This window comes from Leptodactylus fuscus, chromosome 2, assembly GCF_031893055.1.
Source record: "Leptodactylus fuscus isolate aLepFus1 chromosome 2, aLepFus1.hap2, whole genome shotgun sequence".
NCBI classification, from domain to species: Eukaryota; Metazoa; Chordata; class Amphibia; order Anura; family Leptodactylidae; genus Leptodactylus; species Leptodactylus fuscus.
In genome coordinates, this window is record NC_134266.1 from 50070841 (window position 1) to 50088415 (window position 17575).

At 42.8% G+C, this 17575-nt stretch overlaps 1 long non-coding RNA gene across 1 annotated transcript; it reads right to left on the reverse strand.

Moving 5' to 3' along the window:
- Positions 1-15315: 15315 nt before the first annotated feature.
- LOC142193640 (uncharacterized) lies at positions 15316-15828 on the reverse strand. Its single transcript, XR_012714994.1, has 3 exons — positions 15776-15828; positions 15482-15544; positions 15316-15388 (listed from the first exon to the last, which is right to left on the reverse strand). It is a non-coding gene; the product is annotated as an uncharacterized LOC142193640 (long non-coding RNA).
- Positions 15829-17575: the final 1747 nt, after the last annotated feature.

Below are 17575 nucleotides of genomic sequence, written 5' to 3' on the forward strand. Positions count from 1 at the left end.
TTGCCCGTCGCTATCATTTAAAAACATCAGACACCCGACTGACCCTATTATAGTCAATTGGACGGTCCACCTATCTATTGTTCTGGACCTCTGATGGGCCAGAACAATGGACAGCCAATGTTAGTGTGAACCTAGCATCAGCAGTTGGACCCCACTGATCAACAATTTATACCCTATGGACAGGGGATAAATAATTTTCATGACATAACCCCTACAAGTATGTGAGCAATTGACTGTTAAAAAATTAGGACGATCTTTTCAGGCCACAAACAGGGTTGGGAGCACTTTTTTCGGTATAAATTCTGCTGACAGGTTCCCTTTAAATAACATGTATGCTGTGTCTTTTATGAAAAGACTTTGTAAAATACTTTCTGTTGTGTGAGAGTCATCCATAAGCAGTAAAAATCTCTATCCTACCCTAATGCTCTTCTTCAATGATTCATTCTGAAATCCAGGCTGCTTAGTTTACCTAGATACAGATGTAGCAAGAACCATCAGTACAGGGCGCGCCTGCTACAACTGTAGGATATGATTGTTACAAACTCTCCGCTGTGAGAAGTATTAGATCTATGTGTTTTTTCAGACCCTGAGTGTAACTCTACGTTCACAATAGCGTTTGAGCTTCTCCGTCCCAGATTCCGCATAAAATCTGCAGAGAGAAATGTACTGCAAGGAGGACTTTTCTCTCTGCTGTTTCTGCTGAAACTGGACCCTTTTACAGTCTTTTTAAGTGGATAGGGATTCTGTCTTTCAGGTCCCCAAGCGGACCCAAAGGATGGAAACCCAAACGCTAGTGTGAACCTAATATAAGCAAAACAGGACTGGGATCTTGAAAATGGTGAACTGAAATGATATCAGAAGGCTGCAGATCAATTTAATTAAACAATAATTTATCTTATATGGGTTTCCACACCAAAGACACACTGTCCTGGTCTGTAATACAAGAAATTTAAACCTATATAAGAGGTTACCCAGTGGCTTCCTATGCACTTCCTTCCTGGCCCAATTCTATTTCTCCTGATTCTCGGCTTTCCAGTCTGGTTCTGACTCTGCATATATTTTCTTCCTGGCCGGGTTCTAGTTGGGCTGAAACTTGATTTTCTGGACTGGTTCTGACTCGGAGTGTCCTGATCAGAATCAGAACTTGGCACCCAAGTCACTCTCCCTCCTTCCTCCTCCACCAGTGTGTATTAACTGTACTACATAGTAAAGTCAACCACCAAACTACAGGTAATACAAATTGAAAAGGTAGAGGAAGAAAGAGGCAGAGCAACTTGGGTGTCAGGTATTTATTCTGATCCGGTGACTCCGAGTTGGAACCAGTCCAGAAATCTGATTTCCCAGTGACTGATCCTCCAGTGATCATACAGTTATCACTTATCCTGTGGCTTGGTAGTAATGTGGATTATGAAAAACCCCTTTCTAGAGGTACTTTCACCATCTCCACCCAGTGCAATAGACCCCGCTCTACTGATTTCTGCACATTTGCAATTTTTTCTGTAGCCCCCACTCATCTTGGGTGCTGAAACTAACATCACTGACTACTCAGGAACAGTAGGGGCTACAGAAAAAAAATTGTGATTTAAGAGGACCTTTCACCACCTCCACCAACTCCAACTCTTTGCATCCTTTAATATGCTCCAGAATCAGTGAAGAAGAATGTCAAGAGTAGAAGCTGGTGTTGGTGGTGAAAGGTCCTCTTAAAACACTATTGTATACTTTGTATCACCTACTTTGTCCAGTTTTGTCTCTTTCTCCATCTGGGCCTATAGCCGCTTACAGAATTATATTTACATTAAATATGTAACCTAACACCTTAGACAGGTTGTCCAGCCTCAGGATATTGATGGTGTATCCTTAGACCAACTCTCAGCATCCCTGCTTAATAGCTATATGAAGGAGCCACAAACTTCAAGCACTGCTGTCTCTTCTTGACTTACCTTGGACCATGTTCATGGACAGCTTCTACTGCAGTGGTTCTCACTGGTTTTCCACGGGTATGTGCCACAATGATAGTGTCCTCGCATGATTTAGTTCATAGGGTTTTCCACCCACAAACTACTATTATACTCAGATGATCCTAAGAGTATAATGAGCAGAGGCCCAGGGAAGGTGAGTAAACATAACAAACAGTGTTACCTCTCCTGGGCTCTGGTGCAGGCTGCAAATCCTCTTTTGGCCTCTTCCAGCCTTCTGAGTGACATCAGGGAACGTTGCCTCACTGGTCAGATGGTGTAATGATGCTATGATGAGATGCGTCATTACGCATGAGCAACCAAACACCATGAGCACCAAGCCACAAACAACTAATGGGTGAGCATGCCAAAAGTGCTGCTGCAACCATGCCACATGTGGCCCTGGCCTTAAAGTGATCTCTTCATCACAGGCAAGCCATCTTGGATGGGGAACAGAGAGAGGCTCCCATGACCTTTTCTAAATTGCATTTTAGAGACAGACAACAAGATATTTCCCTAATGGCTACCGGAGGCAAAATATAGCATTTAGGCACACAGGGTAATTTGGTCAGGATTTTGAGGCCGTATCCGCCTCAAAATCGTGACTAAAAAGATGGCTCCTAATGGGAGGCGGTCAGTTGTTTTTTTCTGGGAGCGGTTTGTTCTGACTCTTGGAAAAAAGAACTGACATGCTCATTCTTCAGGCGGAGTCGCCTCTCGACTCCACCTGAAGACACTGCCTCTTCCCAACTAGGCCTATTCATTTGAGGCTAATCCAGAGCGGAATGCATGACTGGATGCCGGTGCCCTCCAGTCGCAGCTACCCGTATTTTGGACCAGAACCTAAGGTGGCCTCCGCCTCAGGTTCCGGACCAAAAACCCAGTGTGAACCCGGCCTAATGGTGACCATCTTTCCATGTAATACAAGGATAGCCCAAGTCTTACTAAACATGAAGACGTGTTGTTCCTGAATGCAGCCACTCCTTCAAGGGTTCTTACATACCATGTGTATGAGCCTGTATGGTGACACTGTATATAGCTGCTACATAACACTATATTACAGAGATATTCACCCCTCTTAGGATTGAGATCTCTATAACACATCATCCAATGGCAATTTTTTCTTTTGCCTGGTTTAGTAAATAATATTAGATTTCTGTGTGGAGTTTACTGCAGATTTTGCAGCAAATGTCAACCTTCACGATAGGAGTGAAGAGGGGGGAGTCTGTCAATAAAGTTGCAGAGAGATCAATTCACTTGTTCTGTGACCTTAGTCAAAATCGATATAGGATTAGTAAAACCTATATTGGGAGATTTACTCAAATTTTATTATTAAATTGCAAAATATTCTAATAAAAATGGTTTTCCTAGGAGTAACTTTCCAGTTGCTTTGCCTCTAGTCTCCTACATAAGCCAGCCATAGTCATATCCTATTTATTCTGCCTATATTCTTGCATTTTATTATTGTTTATGGTTACCTGAAAGCTTCAAATATATCTATTTTATTATGTGCGCATCATCAGTCTAGTCTGATCCTTCATTGCTGGCCGCTCACAATATACACATGTACCCTGGGAAAAAAGCTGAAGTTCTTGGATTGGGTGCATGATATTATATAGGACAGGCAGCTATGCCTTTTATGATCTGCCCAGGCAAATGAGGGGTATGTTGCAGATTTGACAGTGGGGCCCAGAAGATTTAAGTACCAACTCTTGGATCAGATACCCTGTGTACTCTTTTAGGCTAGGTTCACATCTCTGCTGGGTTCTCTGTCATTCAAATCCACCTGACCCAATTGACAGAGAACCCGATCGCCGAAACAGAGGTTACTCGCAAACACTGGCTGAATCTATAGACTATAAAGGAGTCGACCATTTTTATACTGAAATCGGCAGAGAGAAAAGTCCTCCATACAGGACCTCTCTCTACAACAATCTCAGGCGGTTTCTCCAATGGAGACTTCAGTGCAGATGTGAACTTAGCTTCATATTCACACACAGATGAATTGTTGCAGTAATTTCTGCACTTGAATATCCATTTAAATGGAGTGGTTTGTGTAAAATCTGAACAGGCTGAAATGAAAAAAACAGCAGCATTAAATTCTGCAACATCTACAAATCTGCTGCGTGTGAATATAACCTTAGGTTTCACAATAGACCCAACTAGCACATCTAGTGTTGGGTTAAGGATCTTTGGGCCCAGCAGATAAAATGATCCTGGTACTCTGGTGGGCCAGTCTGACACTGAGAACATTATAAAAACTCAGGTATAAGTCTAATATCCCATGCATATGGCAATACTGTGTTTGGTGCATGCACCATATACTCTATTTAATGTCAAGGAAGTGATCAGATCCCATTCTAAGACTCCATTCAAATAACATTTTTTGCATTCGTTTAGCAGATCTGTTTAACATGAAGGTCCCCAATGACCGGGTGGCACCCCAGAACCGGGTCTTGGACCACTTGGTACCAGGCCACCAAGGGCAGGCTGCAGATGGAACAGCTACCGTATATTTGGCAAAAGTCCCCCTTAGGTTTACTTGCGATCTTGCACTTTCCCCGTGATAAACCACAGGGCAAGCACCGGATCACAGAGTCAATGATATGGTTGTGTAAGAACAATCAGGGCACTGATTGGCTGAGACTCAGCAACACAACCAATCAGTGCTCAGTTTTTCCTAGCGGCGCAAAGTATATTAGTAAACTGCTGACATCCCCGCACCTAGTTTTCTGTAGAGATTGCAGATACTTCCACATAGGATAAGTGTCCGCTGCTCATATCCCATTGCAGGATTTTCCTGATCTACTCCCCAACAAACAATGCTCAGAATGACCTGCAGCATAAGCGGACTTGAGGCTGGTGTGAGATATTCTGCACTTCAGGTCAGATTATGCTGCAGGATTTATTTAGATGTCATCCACTTTGCTGCTACAGTACAATGCTGCAAATAATCTGCCGACAAGTCTGCAGTGTCTAATCCTCTGCATGTACGTCCCGTGCAGACTTACTCTAAAAGGGGCTTTCCTATAACCATATCTTGTCATCTGTCCACCGAATTGGTGACGTGTCTGATCAGTGGTGTCCTATGACTGAAATCGCTATCAAATACACACACACACAAAGTCCCATGTTCTCCTGTATCAATGGATTGGTGTTCATGCGCATTGCCGTTCCATTCAAAGTCTATGGGACAGATGACAACAAATGACCTCTGATCTCTGCTAGCACCCTCCGGACTAGGTCCATTCATTTGGGCCTAATTTGGAGAGGAAAGCTGCGACAGGATGCCGTGCCCTGCATCGGCATCCTGTCACGGCTGCTGCGACGGAATATGCACGCGCAGATTTGCGTGTAAACTAAGCCGGAGGGGTAGGGGTGGCTCAGTGCAGTAGCCAAATGAGACTGAACACAAGAGAGAGATGTGGAAGATGGAGGAGAGTTATTCTCACATAACATCACTACAATATTATCTTCTAAACACTTAAATTATTAAAAGAGTATAAGAAAACGTTCGTTCTTGTACTGTGTTAGCAGGGTAAAAATAGTAAAAACGGAAATTGTGGTATAATAAAAATCCTATCCTTATATTGTGAATCTAGCACTGTGCAGGTTCTGAAACTCAGTCCTATTCACATAAATGGGTCTTACTGCAATTCTCCAGAACAGAGCTGTGCAAAGACAAAGCAAAAAGTGACCTCCAACCTATCTGCAGCTGTCTCTCTTTACATTACCACTAGGTGGTGCTGTGGCACCTCCTGAGGGTGCAGTGAGTTAGTGAAGCACAGCGACCATCTCTATGCTTGTTGTAGAAGTTGTACTAGCTATATACACAGGGCTGGCGGGAGGGAGACAGGGGCAAACTGGGCAATTGCCTAGGGCCCCCACACCCTTAGGGGCACCATACTTTCCTTACTGTTAGGACAAACCATCGGCAGCAGATAAATCACTGGCAGATGCAGGGGCTGCACATCGCTGCTTGTAAAAGCTTCCGGCAGATACCGTAGCATCTTCCTGTGCCGCCCCTCCCCCTCCTCCAGACAATATCGGAGTGTGAAGGGGACAAGTCCTGTGCGATGTCACAGCTTCCTATACTGCCAGACAGAGCTGCACATGGGCCTCCTCCATGTCCTGTGCACCAGCCATTCAGCCAAATGTAAGTATATTATTGGGTAAAATATGTGTATATGTGATTACATGGTGTGTCTGATATACTGTGTGAGTCCTGTATGTGTGTAGATAGGTGTGTGTATATTGTATATGAATGTGTGTGTGAATAGATGGATATATGTGTAAGTATATACAGCATATCAATGTCTATCTGTCTGTGTTTGCTTCTATACTTGTCTACCATTATACATACTAGCATTGTATTTTGGGGACCCCCTGAACGCAAACCTATCCGCATATATAAAGCAGTTACCTAAGGAAACCTGCGGACCCCATAGCCTATAATGGGGTCCATGTAGTTTTTCACTCGAAAAGTACTGATTGGAGGACAGAGGGACGGATCGGCCTGAATGCAGATGTAAACCGGGCCTCATTATATTGAGATGTTACAGGGATTTCCAGGAATTACAGTTTTCTACAAGGAGGTCGCGGAAGGAGAAAAATTTTAAAAAAGGAACCTGTCCCCAGTGTCTCCCACGACTGTCCTGTCCAGCGGCTCCCAGGGCCTTGTTGTGGTAGAAGTCATCACCGCTCGTGACTGCTGAGGCCAATCAGTGGCCTAAGGAGAGGACACGAGACATCACAGGTGGCGTACTGTATGTGTGTGACATCACAGGTGACGTACTGTATGTGAGTGACATCACAGGTGACATACTGTATGTGAGTGACATCACAGGTGGCGTACTGTATGTGAGTGACATCACAGGTGACGTACTGTATGTGAGTGACATCACAGGTGGCGTACTGTATGTGTGTGACATCACAGGTGACGTATGTGAGTGACATCACAGGTGACATACTGTATGTGAGTGACATCACAGGTGACGTACTGTATGTGAGTGACATCACAGGTGACGTACTGTATGTGAGTGACATCACAGGTGACGTACTGTATGTGAGTGACATCACAGGTGACATACTGTATGTGAGTGACATCACAGGTGACGTACTGTATGTGAGTGACATCACAGGTGACGTACTGTATGTGAGTGACATCACAGGTGGCATACTGTATGTGTGTGACATCACAGGTGACGTATGTGAGTGACATCACAGGTGACGTACTGTATGTGAGTGACATCACAGGTGACGTACTGTATGTGAGTGACATCACAGGTGGCGTACTGTATGTGTGTGACATCACAGGTGACGTACTGTATGTGAGTGACATCACAGGTGGCGTACTGTATGTGTGTGACATCACAGGTGACGTATGTGAGTGACATCACAGGTGGCATACTGTATGTGTGTGACATCACAGGTGACGTATGTGAGTGACATCACAGGTGACGTACTGTATGTGAGTGACATCACAGGTGATGTACTGTATGTGAGTGACATCACAGGTGACGTACTGTATGTGAGTGACATCACAGGTGATGTACTGTATGTGAGTGACATCACAGGTGACGTACTGTATGTGAGTGACATCACAGGTGGCGTACTGTATGTGTGTGACATCACAGGTGACGTATGTGAGTGACATCACAGGTGATGTACTGTATGTGAGTGACATCACAGGTGACGTACTGTATGTGAGTGACATCACAGGTGGCGTACTGTATGTGTGTGACATCACAGGTGGCGTACTATATGTGAGTGACATCACAGGTGGCGTACTGTATGTGTGTGACATCACAGGTGACGTACTGTATGTAAGTGACATCACAGGTGATGTATGTGAGTGACCTCACAGGTTCCTTTCCTTAGGCTGCTGAGGTCGCTGATTGGCCTCAGTGGTCACGTGTGGCAAGGATGGCTGCTGGAACACGCCTCGGGGCCCCGCTGGACCGGACAGAAGTCTGAAGATCAGGGTTTTATTTTTCACCTTCCCCGGCCTCCTTGCAGAAACCTGTAATTCCTGGACAACCCCTTTAGGGATTAGGCCAAGTACAGCAAAACGCAGCAAAAAAAAAAAAAAAAAAACACTGAAGAAAAAAGTGAAAACACAGGTTTTTTCCCCTCAGTGTTTTTCATTAAGCTTTTCCTGCATTTTTTGCTGCAGTTTCTTCCCCTATTAAAAATCTGTGGTAAAAAACTTCATTTCCACAATGTGGGGCTTTAAACAGGTTTTTGGATAATCAAGATTTCAAGCCTAAAATAGGTGATAAGTGCCTGACTGCTGTGTCACGAGGTCAGGTGTCCTGTGATCTCCCATATGAATAGTTTGGTGGGTGAGTGAGCGCGCTGCCGCATTGTACAAAGTGTATGGAACTGATGGAGGTAGCGGAGGTCAGAGGTCATTTGTTGTCATCTGTCCCATAGACTTTGAATGGAACGGCAATGTGCATGAACACCATTGATACAGGAGAGCATGGGACTTTGTGTGTGTGTGATTGATGGCAACTTCAGTCATAGGACACCACTGATCAGACACGTCACCAATTCGGTGGACAGATGACAAGATATGGTTATAGGAAAGCCCCTTTTACAGTAAGTCTGCACGGGACGTACATGCAGAGGATTAGACACTGCAGACTTGTCGGTGGCTTATTTGCAGCATTGTACTGTAGCAGTAAGTGGATGAGATCTAAATAAATCCCACAGCATAATGTGACCTGAGGTGCAGAATATCTCACACCAGCCTCATGTCTGCTTATGCTGCAGGTCATTCTGAGCATTGTTTGTTGGGGAGTAGATCAGGAAAATCCTGCAATGGGATATGAGCAGCGGACACTTATCCTATGTGGAAGTATCTGCAATCTCTACAGAAGACTAGGTGCGGGGATGTCGGCAGTTTACTAATGCATTCTCTCTATAAGTTGTCTTGTTGAATCTCATTGTGAAACACCAAGCCTTGGTAGCCTGAATATGACCACTAACAAAAGGGGCCCACCGCCATATCCTATATAATGCACTTTGCAGTTCTAATTTTGATCTCAGAGTTTGCCTGCAGACTCTGTGCACCTATTATATGTATGTGATAAGCGCCAGTGTTTCCGCCAGTATAATTAACATGCTGTGCAATGTGTGTATAGGATTAGCCAGAATCCCCACCACTTTGCAGATACTGTAAAATGCTATGTTTTTTGCTACAGTGTTTCTGCTGTGGCCAAAACGCGTTTTTGCAATGTGGAACCCTGGTCTTAAAGACCTTAGAAACACTCCAGTAAATACTAGTAGGCAATGCAGTACTTCGAATAAACAATATGACTATATAGTACAATATTTCAACATTTGGGGCCCCACTTTGTCTAAAACCGACCTTGGTAATACCCAAAGTGTATATTGCAGTAGGTTGTGGGGCAGATCACTGCAGATTAACTGTAAGACCCATGTGACCTAAAATATACTGAAAATTTACATTTGTGATAATTTTCATACTTTTGTCGTACCTGCAGACATAGTAGACTATGAAGATCGGGAAAAAATTATTAGGAATGATTGAGACCCATTCAAGGACAACTAGAGGTATTTGTAAAGGTAGGTATTTGGTAGGTAGGTAATTGGATGTCTCTGTGCAAATATAGACTACAATAGGGCTGGGACTCAGCACCGTGGCCACTTTGTGCATTGGATTGCTATGATAGTGAAGATGAGAATAGCGCTTTAAGAAGACCTGTCACCGATTTGGGCACAGGCAGTTCTATATACTGCTGAGAAGCCGAGAGTGCACTGAATTCAGCGCACTGTCGGCTTTCCCGATCTGTGCCCCAGGTAAAGAGCTATCGGTCCCGGTACCGTAGCTCGTTACAGTCAGAAGGAACGTCCCCTCCCCTCCTGATAATACTCATCTATGGACGAGCACTGTGAGCAGAGGGAGGGGGCGTTCCCCCCCCCCACACACACACACTCACACCTTACAGGCACTGCTGTGGAGAAGGACGTACTTGACTGACTGTCAGGAACACCCTTCAGACTGTAAAGCGCTACGGTACCGGGACAGATAGCTCTTTACCTGGGGCACAGATCGGGAAAGCCAACAGTGCGCTGAATTGAGCGCACTGTCGACTTCCCAGCAGTATATAGAACTACCTGTGCCCAAATCGGTGAAAGGTCCTCTTTAAGGGTAGAATAAAGGTTAGAGATATGTCGTGGGAAAAGTAATAGAAGTGACATTTTCATAAGCCTGCAGTTAGTGAATGTAGTTTATTTTTCATGTCCTTCATCTCCTTGTCTGTGCTGTTTCCAGGGGCTGCTCACTGCACCTATGCTGCTTCCTAAGGGCTCGTTCACATCTGCGGCCCGGTCTCCGTACTTAGGTTTCCGTTTCCTGCCTAAAACACAGGCAGGATACGGAAGCCTGCAGGAGACTTTCTCACCCATTCATTTGAATGGGTGAGAAAGCTGTCCGGCCGTGCGCGGCGGTGAGCGTTTTGCGCTCTCCGCCGCGAAACCGGGTTTTCTAATCCGGACACAGAGTCGGACATGCAGTACTCTGTGTCCGGATAAAAAAATCCGGTTTCGCGGCGGAGAGCGCAAAACGGTCACCGCCGCGCACGGCCGGACCCGGTCTATGGTTTCCGTCTTCTGGCATGCAGAAGACGGAAACCATAGAACGGAGACCCCAAACGCAGGTGTGAACCCAGCGTAACAGAGACCTGGAGCCTTGGCAGATACTTCCACTGTCTGCATGTCTGTATGTGAACGGTAAGACAACTTTTACCAGTGATTACTATTGTATTTTGTGGCAGACAGAGTGCTTATAAGAAACATGCACAATGCATCTAGATCTTTGTTTTCCATTATTTCCACTATCCATCTATATATTATATATTTACATACAGTCCTATGAAAAAGTTTGGGCACCCCTATTAATCTTAATCATTTTTAGTTCTAAATATTTTGGTGTTTGCAACAGCCATTTCAGTTTGATATATCTAATAACTGATGGACACAGTAATATTTCAGAATTGAAATGAGGTTTATTGTACTAACAGAAAATGTGCAATATGCATTAAACCAAAATTTGACCGGTGCAAAAATATGGGCACCTCAACAGAAAAATGACATTAATATTTAGTACATCCTCCTTTTGCAAAGATAACAGCCTCTAGTTGCTTCCTGTAGCTTTTAATCAGTTCCTGGATCCTGGATGAAGGTATTTTGGACCATTTCTTTCTACAAAACAATTCAAATTCAGTTAAGTTTGATGGTCGCCGAACATGGACAGCCCGCTCTCAAATGATCTGAAAACAAAGATTGTTCAACATAGTTGTTCAGGGGAAGGATACAAAACGTTGTCTCAGAGATTTAACCTGTCAGTTTCCACTGTGAGGAACATAGTAAGGAAATGGAAGACCACAGGGACAGTTCTTGTTAAGCCCAGAAGTGGCAGGCCAAGAAAAATATCAGAAAGGCAGAGAAGAAGAATGGTGAGAACAGTCAAGGACAATCCACAGACCACCTCCAAAGAGCTGCAGCATCATCTTGCTGCAGATGGTGTCACTGTGCATCGGTCAACAATACAGCGCACTTTGCACAAATAGAAGCTGTATGGGAGAGTGATGAGAAAGAAGCCGTTTCTGCACGTACGCCACAAATAGAGTTGCCTGAGGTATGAAAAAGCACATTTGGACAAGGCAGCTTCATTTTGGAAACAAAAATTGAGTTGTTTGGTTATAAAAAAAGGCGTTATGCATGGCGTCCAAAAAGAAACAGCATTCCAAGAAAAACACATGCTACCCACTGTAAAATTTGGTGGAGGTTCCATCATGCTTTGGGGCTGTGTGGCCAATGCCGGCATCGGGAATCTTGTTAAAGTTGAGGGTCGTATGGATTCCACTCAGTATCAGCAGATTCTTGAGAATAATGTTCAAGAATCAGTGACGAAGTTGAAGTTACGCCGGGGATGGATATTTCAGCAAGACAATGATCCAAAACACCGCTCCAAATCCTCAGGCATTCATGCAGAGGAACAATTACAATGTTCTGGAATGGCCATCCCAGTCCCCAGACCTGAATATCATTGAATATCTGTGGGATGATTTGAAGCGGGCTGTCCATGCTCGGCGACCATCAAACTTAACTGAACTTGAATTGTTTGTCCAAAATACCTTTATCCAGGATCCAGGAACTGATTAAAAGCTACAGGAAGCAACTAGAGGCTGTTATCTTTGCAAAAGGAGGATGTACTAAATATTAATGTCACTTTTCTGTTGAAGTGCCCATACTTTTGCACCGGTCAAATTTTGGTTTAATGCATATTGCGCATTTTCTGTTAGTACAATAAACCTCATTTCAATCCTGAAATATTACTGTGTCCATCAGTTATTAGATATATCAAACTGAAATGGCTGTTGCAAATACCAAAATATTTAGAACTAAAAATGATTAAGATTAATAGGGGTGCCCAAACTTTTTCATAGGACTGTATATATGGCAAAATGATTGATCAACCTTTGTAAAATTGTAGCGATCCTGTATGGTAAAGCCTATATTTTCTTTGGTAGGGTTACGCTATTTACCTTGTATTGCAAGGACATATTTTGCTAAAATGTTTGTGCGTCTTGAAGCCTAAAATCAGTGGGGCTCAGCAATGTCCGACCCCTTAGTGGCCGAGCAGAGGATTACACTCTCATAGAGAATATACATGGCAGTTCTCTCTTTACCCTCTTACCACTGACATTATTTATAATCCATACAGGACAGGAGGGTAAAATGAACATAAGGACATCCAATAGAAATGAAGACACAGACACAAAAATATAATGGGGAACAAGAAAATTTTATTTCTAGTTATAGGAAGGAGTTAAATAATTGTCTTATTTTTATGTATATATTTATTTATTAAACTAATAATTTATTAATCTAAACTTTTTTGGGTTTTTTTTGTTTATATTATTTATTATGTCTACTTATATATTAGATAATATTAGTATTAGAAATCAGTATGTAATCTAACAATTTTTATTTAATATCAATATTAATATCAATATTTTCTTTAATAAATCTGTTATACTATTAAGTGTAGATTTTTAAAGTAAACCTATAAATCTAAACCTATTTTTTTCTTTTGTTTAACTATGATATATTAATTGTATACTTAACTAGATAATAGATATGATTAACTAAAATCAGTATCTAACTCATCAAATCTTTGTTTTTATAGATTTTTTTTTTACTCATGTTATATTACTATGCTCTGTATATTTATGTGTTACATGTATAATGTGTCAGAGTAAACTTATCTATAGACTGTGTTGATCCAGAGGAAGGCGAAAACCCCATTGAGGAATGAGCAAATTCTCCTCTTTTAAGGGGGAAAAATTCCTTCCTGACCCCAAATATGGCGGTCAGACAAAATCCCAGGATCAAAAGCCAATACCTAACCTGTGTACTATGGGAACAAAAATGTAATCTGATATTTATAAGGTGCCTATTATATTCTAAAGCTAAACCTAGTGTTTTCTTTTTATTTGTTTTATAATATATTAATTAATTATTTGCTTACTTAGATAATAGATATAGAATTACCTAAACTGAGTATCTAACCTAACTTATTCAGATTTTTATTTTTATTATAATTTTTCATTTATAAATCTAGATTATATTACTATATTATGTTTAAATATAAAATAAGAGAAACTAAACCTATTTTTGGACTGCGTTGATCCAGAGGAAGGCGAAAACCCCCTTGAGGAATGAGCCAATTCTCCTCATATAAGGGGGAAAAATTCCTTCTTGACCCCAAATATGGCGATCGGACAAAATCCCAGGATCAAAAGCCAATACCTAACCTACAATCCACCTAACATTTTTTTATATATATATTTCTGATAATCTAATTTTTCTATACTTATTTTATGTTATTTATTTGAATATTTACTTCTAATTTAAATATCTATCACACTAAACCTATTTAAGGCTTTGTTGATCCAGAGGAAGGCGAAAACCCCCTTGAGGAATGAGCCAATTCTCCTCATATAAGGGGGAAAAATTCCTTCCTGACCCCAAATATGGCGGTCAGACAAAATCCCAGATCAAAGGCCAATACCTAACCTACAGTCCACCTAGCATTTTTTATATATTTATGTTTCTGAAAATCTAATTTTTTTAAAATTTGTTTTATGTTATTTATGTGAATATTTACTTCTAATTTAAATATCTATCACACTAAACCTATTTAAGGCTTTGTTGATCCAGAGGAAGGCAAAAACCTCTTGAGGAATGAGCCAATTGTCCTCAAGGTGGAAAAATTCCTTCCTGACCCCAAATATGGCGATCAGAACAAGTCCCTGGATCGAAGCCGATATCTACATCTAACTGTGCTATGTGTCTGTGTCTATTCTTACATGTATCTATGTGTCTACATTTCTATCTATGTGTCTATATGTGTCTGTGATATGTGTGTAACTTACCAGGCCTCCTCAGATGGAAAAGGCCTCTCCTGGGGTGGGTGGAGGTTCTTCAGGAGGTAGTGGTCTCTGATGCCAGCCGGGATATTGGAGGATGTCAATTCAAGGTCCGGGGCAGCAATCTGATGGAAAACTTGCAGCAGAGAAGATGTTGTTGGCAGTCGAGGTCTTAACAGCAGAGATGGGGGTCAGGAGGTGCAAAGTTCTGGTCCTTAGGCACGGAGATCTTGCAAGACGGTCTTGGGCTTCTTCATAGTCGAGATCTCTCCAACATCCTAAAAAGAAGCATAGATGTAGTAATTGGCAGAGCAATGAGAACGAAGCACAGGTGAAGACTATGGAGCGACTACACCAGAGTATTATCATTACATGTAAGCACCAATGAACATTATCTCTAGAGGGGGAAGATCTTACCGGGTCCAACTTGGTGACATGTAGTTGAATTCATCCGCGGGTTGAAGGGTTTGGTCCTCGGGCCATGGCAGGTCTTTGTTCTCCGGAACTTTCTTGAATGGAACAAACGGTGGCTGTGATCTCCTCCTGTCCAGTTCCTCCCAGCAGATACTATTAAAGAATGGATGTTCTCGGATGTTACGAGTCACACCCAGCCGCTTCTCTGGATTTTTGCGCAGCAGTCTTTTAATCAGATGTTTCAGGTCTTTGTCCAGCCAAGATGGAATATCTGGCTTATCTCTGGTGATGGATATTTCAGCCATGTCGTCGTTGGATCCGTCGTAAAATGGAGAGCATCCTGTTGACATCTCGGACACTACAATCCCCAGGCTCCACCAGTCAGCTGCTACATCATATTCCTGTTCCAGAAGCACCTCAGGGGCCATATAATAGAGTGTGCCCGCCACTCCACAGATCTTCTTGGAGGAGGTGACGCCATATCGGGCAAGGCCTAGATCGATTATACGGATGTGTCCATTCCTATCCAGCATGATGTTATCTGGTTTTATATCTCTGCAATAAAATAAGCGAGATGACATGTAAGGAAAAGAGAATGACAAATCGGGGTAAATTATTTCCACCATTACAAGGGAAGCTTCTGCTGACCTGTGGATGATCTTGTGTCCATGGAGGAACTGGAGGCCGCTCACTATCTCTGCTGTGTAGAATCTGACAAAGAAGACATAGTGTAGTATCAATGACCTAAAATCCTATAGTAATCCCCTAATATCATGTTATTATCAAAGTCACCCGGATCACAGACAGGCGCTGTGTATGGCTGCCTGTATTCCCTCCACTGTCTTCATTGTTCTATATCTGACTTGTCATGTCACCTTATATTGTCCTCCCTTCAGTCCCCTCTGTGTTTTCCCTCGGTCTCCTGTAATGTCACTTACGTACCTTACATTGTTGATGTTCAGACTGCCGCACATTCTGATCAAAGTCCTCAGGCTGCCTCCGGAAAGATACTCTGTGATGAAAAATGCTCCGTCCTGCGTCTGGTGTGCGGCATTTAGGTGGCATATAAATGGGCAGTCTCGGGCCTTCAGAAGTATCTTCCGCTCTCTCTTTAATGTCGCTGCATTATCCCTTGTTTTGGTGACAACTTTCACGGCCATGAAGGTGTTTCGGCCAGGGAACGATGCCAAGACCACCTGAAGAAAAGATGGAGAAGTCATTAGAAGTGGGGACATAAGAAAGGCCTCTACATGTATTGTATAATGTGCTGTCTGTGCTTGGGAACTTTATAGGAATAACTATACTGAATTATTATGACACCACATAGGTATAACCAGAGGAAACTGTAACTAGGAACAGGGAGATGAAGGCCAATGCTCTTTATATATCTAAATCCACATTGTCTATAGTAAGACTGTAATATGGGCATAGAGGTCAGTATATACATGGTGATCTTATTGCACCTACAAGGAGCGGGACAGGTAAATAACAATGTTTCTTCTCAAACTCTTCATCCCCTAATACTGATAGGAAAGTTTACAGATATCATAGAACCCTATATCAATATATTCTCTTTTTTTTTTTTTTGCTGTAGGTTGAGGGAACACAATAATAACACAATGACAACTGGTATAAATACATTGTACATAATCATTGATAAAACTGACTTCCTGCAGCCACCACCTGGGGGAGCTCTATACATAGGAAGCAATGCAGCTGCCATTGAACTCAATGAAAGATGTAAAAATCTCTTTGCATTGAGTTCCCCCTAGTGGCAGTTGCAAGTAAATACAGTAGCTATATACTGGGAAGCTGCAGGAGAAGTTCAGTTCTAGGCCCTAATCCCCCATCCACAGGCCCAGAACAGCTGTGTGGTCTGCCTGTATGGCAGATACCACTGACACTAGTCACACATTTGGATATAAAGTTATTGGGGGATTTCAGCGCTAGAGATATGAGATATAAGTTACCATAGCGGCTGGGATGCCACTCACCCATGTGGCAGTAACTACAGTTAACCTCTTATAAGCCTTAAATGGCTGATCATATAAAACAATAGCTTGTATTTATCTGCATAACAATTTGGTTCACCGTCCCTTTAACAGAAAATAAAAAGTTCTCCAACTTACTTTGCCGAAGCCGCCCCTACCCAACGTCTGATGGATGGTGAAGCGGCCGATGTAAAAGTTGGGGTAGGGGCTAGATGTCTCCGGGTCCTGGCTGCTGCCCAGTCTTGGCTCTTCATTCTCCAATATATCGGCATCTCCTCCTCTTCTCTTCTTCATCTTCATAGATCCGTTCTCTCTCTCTTCTTCTCTCTTCCTCTTCTCGCCTTCTCTCTTCTCATCTTCTCTCTTCATATCGCCGTCTCCTCTATGTCCAGTGGACGCCATTTTCAGTAAATCCGCAAACTCCTATAATCCAATCGCTATCGTACAGTTTATGATAAACGGCAGTTGGTCGTGTGCAGGTCACATGATGGCCGAGGTCACGGAATCCTCAGGGGTCACCTGCCTGCCAGTCCTCCATGTACCTGCTCTGCCATATGTAATGTGGGCATCATAACTGACAGCCTAGTGTCCAGAGGAATGGAGGACTTCATGGCTGCTTCTACTATTGCTGACACCTGTAGACTGGGCAGGGGATGGGATTTGTATGTCTGTGTGGGCAGCGGTGCCCATAGTGCAGCAGAATCTATGCTGGAATTGTACAATAAATGCAGTTGTATGACTATTCAATAAC